This window comes from Pygoscelis adeliae, unplaced genomic scaffold, assembly GCF_000699105.1.
Source record: "Pygoscelis adeliae isolate BGI_AS28 unplaced genomic scaffold, ASM69910v1 Scaffold66, whole genome shotgun sequence".
NCBI classification, from domain to species: domain Eukaryota; kingdom Metazoa; phylum Chordata; class Aves; order Sphenisciformes; family Spheniscidae; genus Pygoscelis; species Pygoscelis adeliae.
Genome location: NW_008825167.1, coordinates 2924995 through 2934425, shown reverse-complemented (window position 1 = coordinate 2934425; position 9431 = coordinate 2924995).

Here is a 9431-nt window from a genome sequence, read left to right as displayed (position 1 = left end):
TCGGGTCTTCGTGTCCAGAGCTGAAGCGAGCCAGCGTACAGGGCGCAGAGAGCGAGGCTGAGGGGAAAACCCGTGGCAGACGGGGTCTCGGGGACCCTCAGCCGCAGCCCTGCGTCAGAAAGGGGTGAACAGCTACCTGCTTTCAAAAGTCCCTCCCGGCGTTTGCATACAGCCCCAGAGGCGTAACTATTTGCCGCAGTTGATTTTGGTACGTAAGAAAATGAGCTGTGCATGTGTCTGAGCAGCTGTGGAGCCTCGGGCGTACAGAACTGATTTCAGCCAGTGACTTGTAGGGGCAATGCTGAAATGTCAGATTCAAGTTTTCTTCCATCACAGCGCGCTCTTTTAGAGCGCATAGTTCTTGAAATTAGCCAAATTCATAATGCAGCATTTGTTATTCCCATGTCAAGATGAGATACATCGTTGCCAGAGTCTGCTCACAAACCAAGTACATACTGAGACTCTCTTGATCTAGCCTAGTCTGAGAGGTGTAGGACAGAATTGGTCTTCTCCTTTCCAAATACTGGGCTTTAACCATTATACCCTTCTTTGCGTTTCACAGCAATAAACAGAAGAGCTTTAGGTGAAGGGGGGGCATTACATTTTCATTACAGACAAAAAAACCCACATTGCCAAGGAGACTTTCAACATTGCAAAGCCACTTGCTCAAAAAGAACTGTAGACTGAAGGTTTTCTGTTCAAACTTGGGCCCCCTTGTGCCTGTACATTGTAAAAGTCCGACATACTCCTTTTTAACAGGAGCCCTCTGAGCACCCAGCAGTGATACACAGTCAACACGCACACGCGCCTCACCTTCATCAGTGTGCAAAAGCACTGCTCTGCTACCTCTCAGTTTCCATCTGACCATCCGTGTCTACTGCTCCCTTGGCACCCCTGTTCATCTCTTTCTCCACCAAGTCTAATTTCCAGCCCTCAGTTTCTGCCTTAGGCATATTACCACCCACCGCTTGACAGGTCTGGCTCCTGTTCCTTATGTATTTGAACTGGATATTTCTTTCCTCGGCGTCTTTGAGGCATCAGCTTCCTTTCCTAAGGAAATAAGATCTTTCAGGTTTCGTTAGGCCCTAGAATCTGACTGGCTTTTATAGGTTACGTACAAATTGCAATTTTCCAGGATATATATAACATGGGCAGTTTTTTCCCCAGGGATGGCACAAACATCTCCCTGACAATAAAGGTAGCCCTAAAAATATCAGGCCTGTGCCTGAAGCATGGAAACATAGGAGATTCTTTCCTTCCAAAAACGTGTCAGTCAATATTAATAATAGATGGTGCTACCAGCAGCCTCTTATGTAAGTGGCCATTACGGAGGTGTAAGCTTAAACTTAGCCGTCACTTTGTAATAAAGCACACATCATAGCAAAATTGAGGTCTTAACACGCACTAAGCTTGCCAGACATTTAATAAGGCATACACTTGGATGTCGTTAATTACAGAATTTGCTACTAGTTTACATCAAGCAATATGAAATTTCAGTTGCCTGTCTGCTCTTTAAAACATGAGATACACCACTTTTAGATCTTTTGTTTATCTTTAAAAGGAAGTATCAAACTACATGGGGAAAAAAATAATAATTTATTGACAATATAGCTGACATCCACGTTGCTGCTAGAAATTATAGAATAGTGTTCAGTGTTTGCATATTAGAAAATGTAATTATTTTAATCTAACGTACAAGCATGCAAATTGTTTCAACAAAGGTGTAAAGTTAAAATCTCATAGACAGTGGATGGTGGAAGTTCACATTTTACAGGCCTTGGGCTTAGATCGGAGATAGCAGTTGACAATATAAAATAAATGAAGACTACCTATAACAAAGAAAAGAGCAAGTCAAGAAAAGGGTAGGATATTGGGAGGAAAAGATTAAAGGGTTCCTGGCAAAAATTGCCTTGTTATAGACTGGAAATAAGTCTAGTTGGGTGGGAGTTTTAGCCCTCCGTTCCAGTTTTTTGCAGCCTGGCAGACCTAAGTGCTGTCAGCTTTATCTTTAGTGCTTCACTAGTCCTGACCTGACGGGCTCACTCTTGTAGTTTCTTGTTTTCTTCTTCTTCTTCTTCTTTCCATGGGTCCAAGTTAAAATTCAGAAAAAGAAGAAAACCTCTTGCCATGATCCTTTTCACAGAGAAGAGCGGACAGCTTCTTTCAAAACATAGGCCCACTGTTGGCTGAACAAAAGCCATATAAACCAGAGCTGCTTTGTACATCTCAGTAGCTCCTTCAGGGAGTCACTGGGCATGAGGTGACGTGGCCACCACTTAGGGGTCCTCTAAGAGTAGAGGTGCAGTCCTCTGTTTATTCAGTTTTTCTCCACTCTCTGTTTGGATGCCACGGGACAAATGTTTCTGCATCCCCTAATCTTGCTTATTTGTGACTCCCACTTCTCACTTTTTCTTCTAACGAGCTGAGCTGTGCAGCCATTTTCAGTGGAAGTTCAGCAGCACCTCCCTGGGAGGGAGTTGTGGCAAGTGCGCTCTGAGTGTAGAGACCTGTGCTTCTCTGCAGAGAAAAAAAAACAGCACTGGTTTGAGATAATCACGATGGCATCTTCATTTATTTCTCTGCTGCTGCTTCTTCTTTTTATTTGTTTTGGATTTTCTGTAATGAAACTAGATTAACTCTTCATATGGAAAATTGTATTTCTCTTAGGAACAGCTCTTTTTGGTTTACCTTAAGCTAGTTGGAAGGCTATGCTGAAAAATATTAAACTTCAAAATGAAAAAAGCAGGGCCACCAAGGGATTTGGATCAGTTCAGCTGAATGACTTTTTAAGTCATATAAGTGATGCAGCTATCAAAAAAAAAAAAGAAAAAGAAAAAAGACTAGTGGCCCTTTTCACCCACTGATGAGGTAGACCTGCAGTCAGTTCAAAACTGCTATTGCTGGGATACTGCTGTGCGAGAACATGGGGTCAGCAGTTCAACAGATGCTTCTCTGCCCCTTTTGCATACAGAAAGCTGCAATCCACGTTGCTTTTTAAACGTTGGTCCTCAAAAGACTGTAGCCTATCTAATTCTATATGCTGAGTTTACTGCCTTTGGTTGTTCGGATGAAAGGGGAAAGTTACACTGATTCAGACCCAGAAGTATGACCCAGAAGAAATGGCCAAGAAATGACCCAGAAGAAATAAGGGAGTGAGGGTCCCACGACCCTTCTGTCAGTCAGTCCATTCTGTAAATCATTATTAATGAAGTAGCAGTAACTCTACAGGTGTAATTAGGGTTTTTTCCTTCCTAGGATAGACTTGCAGAACATACAGACTATTTTGTGAAAATTCTGGAGATAGAGCAACGGTAAAAACTACTGATGATTTCTAAAACAAAAATGTCAATATTTATGGGGGGTTTGTTTGGGGTTTTGGGTTTTTTGTTTCACTTTTACATGAACTTTTAATAGACTCCATATTGCGCTTATAGAGTCATAGAATAACATCCCATTTTTGCTGTGCAGTATTCCAACATCACTAAATCAAGCTACATCTTAGCCTAAGGAAACAAGCTTTATTGAGACCTAGCTATCTGTGTGTCCATCCATCTCTCTATCATTCCTTTCCCTTGACATTATTTGCTAGTTTCAGCTCCATTTTATAAAAGGGTAGAGATCTCAAAGATAAGTTCCTACAAGTTTCAAGAATGCAAGTATCGGAGCAGAGGAGACCGACACCAGTGTGTGTCCCCACCAGAAAGCAGCTATTTTTTATGCTGACCCACAGCAGCCAGTTGATGTATTGATATGCATATAGCTGTGTACCAGCTACAGCAATGCTATTTCTTAGCTGACTTGCTTTCTCCCCCGCTAAAAAAGAAGGCATTTGAGGTCTATGGAGTTGTAGTGGAAAACTGGTGGCACTATGGGATTAGAAGACGTGAGGAAGGTCTGATGGGGCAGCAGCAAAAGGATCACACGGACCACAGAGGATACAGCTGGGATTACAGAGATAAAGGCAACAAGGGAACTTCCACATAGACCACAAATCCATGGTAAACCGAGCGCTACAGTAGAGCTTGCTTTGTATATAGCTATGGGAAACGTGAAGCTGTGGGACATGTATTAAAAGCGCTTAAAAGGCATCCTAATGGAAGCCCTGCTTTGTCTCGGATACATACCACGTTACCATTTAATTGTAAACCTATAAACTCAGCATTTTCAAGGAAGCTCTAAGCATAAAATTATCCAAAATAAAGATAGTCTGTAGAAATCAAACCCAAAATCCAGTCCCTATGCTTGCTAAAACTAACAGTTGGATTCTAGGATATTCATTGTCAGCCTGCTACAAGGGATGTTACTGGCTGCTGCTTTACGCATTACTGAAGCCGTCTTTGCCAGCAGGAAGGAAATTCCTGATGGGCTGTTTGGGATGGATATTTTGTTGTGTGTATTTGTCCCAAAAGCAATCACTTCACTAGCACAACTCTGAAACATTTGAATGGTCTTGCTTTTATATAAGATGACGTCTAAGACACTACCAAGCCCTCATAGGAAAAAAATATATTACATTGTTAGCTGAGAGCTCAAAGATTATTGCTGGTGGAAAAATATCACTCAGAATGGTGTGAAGCAGTAGTCTGGACAGCATCACATCCTTGAGTCGCGGTACCCCAGTGCAGAGCAGACACAAAAGTCAGGAGACCGGTTCCTCATCTGTCCTGCCAACGGAGTTTTATGCAGTGGACCAAGTTGGACAGACCAAAAATGGAGAAGGCTATTTTGAGACGCTACTGATGACTGGAACAGATCTTTAGTACCAGTCCCAGGCAACTACAGGCAGCAACACCGCCAAAGCTGAGTCCAGAAAGGGCCACTGGATATCTATTTCATATATGACAAAGCGACAAATGTTTCCCCAAGTCCTATAATACTGTGTACAAAAGGTACACAAATATGACAGACAAGTAGTGGAGGATGGCACCAGTGCTTTAAATCCCTGCCACTGCAAGGTGCTGGTCAATCAACCAGTCGATCCTAGAAAGCAAATTGGTATTAACATTTTACAGGGGTGGGCATCCCATCTCCCGCAGCCGCTCCTGCCTGCAGGGCAGGGGGGAATACACCTTCCTGACCCCAGGCTGGGGATCAGGTTAACTCGGCGCGCACAAGCAAGGCTCACCAGCTTTTGGAGTTATTTTTGCAGGGATACGGAACCTAACTTGAGATCTGATGATTCACATATTTCTATTGCCAAGCATAAATACCAGATAAGTAAGGGTTCCATCTGTGAAGAATTCCAGATCTGACAGCTTTAAGGCAAAGTTTCAGACTTCTTGTTGCCCCCGAATGCAAGGTTTCTGTGCTATGAAGCACATGGCTAGTGTCAGCTTAACTCAAACTTACTTAAACTTCCTGTCTACCCCTTGATTTTATTCATGCTGTAGGCTACTAAAGCAGCTTATATTTTACAGTAAAGCCCTTTAAATTGCATGTCTAATCCTAATCTTTTCTGAATTCATTCAATCTCCTTCATAATTTCCCCTCAATGGCTTACAAGTTAGAAGAAAAGAAAATAAAACCTCAAACCAAAAAACAAACACACGCCCTCCTTTCCTTAAATCTACAATGCTACTTTGCTTGTAAAGTAGGTAAGCACAAGAAGCTTCTGATCCTCAGCATTGCAGGGGTTGTAACGCCACTAATTACGTGGGAGTTATGTGATTAGAGCAGGGGAGCAATGCAATGCTGAAACAAGCCTGTCAGGGGCAGGATTTTACCCTTGAATAAATTTGTGCTGCTTTTAAGAAAGAAGGAATTACACGGATATGAAGGAGGAACGTCTGTAGCAGTTTGTTGCTGTATGTTAGATATATTTTAAAATACAGCAGTTGCAATATTTTAGAAAAAAAGAATCTAAGTTAGAATAAGCGTGAAAGAGGACTTTACCTCATTTTCACTCAGAAAATACATGGGATGTACACAGCATGTTGATTTTCTTCAGTTAGACATAGCAGAAAACAGAATGCTCACACGGGACCCTTCTGGTACAGGAAAACCCTTGGGAAACTGTGGTGTTCTGTGAGAAGAAATTTCTTATGGAGACTATCTAGTTTGTTTTCAACTGTTTTGCTTTAAAGAAAAATGAAAAAAGAATTGTCCTCAAAGACAAATTTATCTTTCATAGCATATTATTTCAGCATTGGAAACTACTTTTCATTTAGGAACATGCAAGCTCTGCAATTAGTAAATGTCTTCATGTGGACGGTGCCCGAGTGAGGATATCTCAGAACTGGTATGGAAGACAAGACTGTGGGAAGAGACGCGCTGAAAGCAAACGGGCTGAGGGTGGAAATCAAGCCATTAAGGTTTTTCTCATAAAGTAACAACTTCAAACACTTCAAAGTCCTTCTCTCTTTGTTTATAACCAGGACTGAATACTTTGTGTAACCTCCTCCTCCTGCTGATACTTGTAATAAGTGAAAAGGGGCAAGACTGCAGTGATTTTGATTTTACAGAACTTCATTAATCATTTAAATGGAAACAAAGACATTCACATCCAGCCTCATTGTGTTCCCATTGGCAAGAACTGTCAAGCCTTGAACAGTTACTCCAGGTTTGGTTCCTCTCGTATTATAACAGCCTCGGCACCAAATACTTTGCATTGGAAATTAGTCACTTACTACAACAGTGGAATGAAAAGGATCCATATGATTTGGATTTTCTCCAAACCACAATTAAACTTCAAAAAAATCAAGCCAATTTTCTCCAGTGAAAAAAAGCATACATTATTCATTTCTTCCTGTATTGTTTAGCTCCAGGTTTTGGGGATGGGGATTCTTTCTCTGTTCTAGGTTTTAGTAATCATACTGCTTTTGATTTAGTGCCCTCTTCTGCCTGATAATGTGAGTGCATGTTGTCCAGTGGTTAATTATTCTCAATGAGCCCTCACTGGAGAATAACATTTCCCAGTAACTACTGAGAAACAAAATAGCCTTATGCAGGAAGAAAGAAGCCAGAAAAAAAAAAAATCACATTATGGGAAGGTGATCAATGAATCTCCACAGACCTCAGTAATTTAATTTAATTACTGAGAGGGAAAGAAAAGAGGAAATAAGATCTTGATACATATTACTGTCTCTCCTCTTCCACTTATTCTCTATATTTCCCTCTTTAATTTAATTGGTTTGCATACTGCAGTCCATGCCGAACTCAGAAGACAGAGTACAGGCAGCCGAACTTCCTGAGACAAAGCACGGAAACTATAGCAACGTGTAACACTTTTCCTAGGGCACAAGCAGAGCTCACACATACATCTTTTGAAAGATCATTAAGTCATGAAGGTTTAAAATAAGGAAAACTATTTATCACTAAACAAGCAAGATTTTTAGGTAATTAGGAGACACTGAATCTGCACATGAAGCTGATACAAATAATTAACAGACCACATGAAGAACAGCCTTATATTCCACAGAAGCTTCCCATTTGTTTGTTATACAGGAGCTGTTGAACATCAATTGCAAACAGCCTTTCAGAGCCTGCTAAAGCCGTCATTTGAGTTTGGTAACTTGTCAAGAAGAAGTGGAGAACATTTGCAGATAGCTAAACCACTAAGCAAATCATGCTGTTTCAACAACCTCTTTAATTACCTGTAGTTCAAGCAAATAGCAAGAACAACTCCAGCACAGAAACCTCCAGTTTCAGCCCTTCTTCCCATCCCAATAAAGTTGGAGGAGGCAACGCAGCATCCCAAACAAAGGAATAAAGACCAGAATGCAGGAGAATCCAGTTTCCCGCAATGACGTTTGATGCCTGTCACTCGGGGATGGACTTTATTTTCATCATCCTGCACACCTTCCATCTTCTGCCGCAGGTGAGCAGGGCAAGAGCAAAGCGTACAACCAAGAAACACCTTTCCTAAGAGCAGAACTATCTGTGTGGCAAGGGGGCCAGCACTGTGTAGAAATGAGCTAATCCATGGGCAGCAGACCAAGTGACACTAGCTCCTACGTCCTTTCACACAAAATGCTTTCTGTCCCTGCATGTCTCCCCCCACCCCATACATGCCTGTGCCCTCTGAGCTCTGCTCCTGCAGCGCTGCTGGCTCAGTCTTTCACCCCCTAACCACCAGCAGAGAGGAAACAGCATCTGCAGTAGCTGATTATGGCCACCGAAGTGCTACTCAGCTGCATCAATGTCCATTTGCTCATCTGCTGGCAAACACAACAAAATAAGCTACTGATCTCCTCAGTCATCACTCAGCTGGTAGGAACTTTGTGCCCTTCCCACCTCTCTGGTAAAACAGAAACAGAAGTTGGGGTTGGCTAGTTGGTTCAAAATTTATGAGGGAGAGGAAAGGAGAGAGACCTCAGTTCTTGGCTTGGTTTGGGTTCATTGGGGTTTTGTGGGTTGTTTTTCTTCCAGAAAAACAGACAAAAAATAGTATTTTATCACATCATCAAAGCTTGCCGCACAGGCACAAGAAATCTTGGTTAAACAATTTCACTCTCAGATTTTCCAAATTTTGCATACCAACTTGCAGTTTGAATGATCTTTTTAAGTAATTGTCTTATGTTTTTAAGAAGCAAATGAAAGTAAAATTGAAATTCTATATTGGCATCAACATGGGCAAAGAGTAAAACTGAAACTGTTAGATGGACTTCACCTGTCTCCAGCATTTCAGCTAAGTGAATTGCTGCTAGCAGCAACAGGCTGTCATCCTTCACGTGAACTAGCGCTAGAGGGAGGTGAAACGCTTTGCCAGCTGGTTTCACAGATACTTGCTGACTGCAGAGGAGCAATTTGCAGTTTGGACAAATTCAGGAATCTCAAGTTTTACTCTGAGCTTTGAAGTGTATTGTCAAGAACAAACCTTTTCCCCCATCTCCTTTAGTCCTACGTTATGTCTGCTCTCTGCTGTGATCTTGTTCTCCCTAATGAGCTAATACTCTTTCACCATTTTCTATGATTCATCACAGCCTTTGTGTAGCAACTCGAATATTCACTTTTCTGGAGGTGAAGGACAGAAAAATATTAATCTGTGTGGTAATTAGACTCCATACTAGCGTGACTGATAAAAGTGATCAATGGTGGCTAGGGACCACCTAAACCAGTAAGACAAAGAATTTCTGATGAAGCAACAAGGCATTCTGCATGCGGCAGTTGGCTATTTATTTTGAAGAGCAGCCCTCTGTGAATTGCAAAATATCTCTGTTGTTAATCTAGGGTAATCAAGTGCTGAAGCAGACCATGCTATGCTACATGTCATCACAGCTAGAGTTTATAATACATTCCTAGCCCCTTTGGCTTTCAAGAGTAGTGTCTTTTTTTTAAAAAAAAAAAAAAAAAAAAGAGGATGTCTGACATGAAGCATATGTACAGGCTATCCTGGGACTCTCACATTTTTTGAAATCAGAAAGATTAAAAGCTTTGGAAAGCACACCGTAGGTTGTGCTTCAATTCTTCAGGCATCTGTTCCCAAGGGCTAA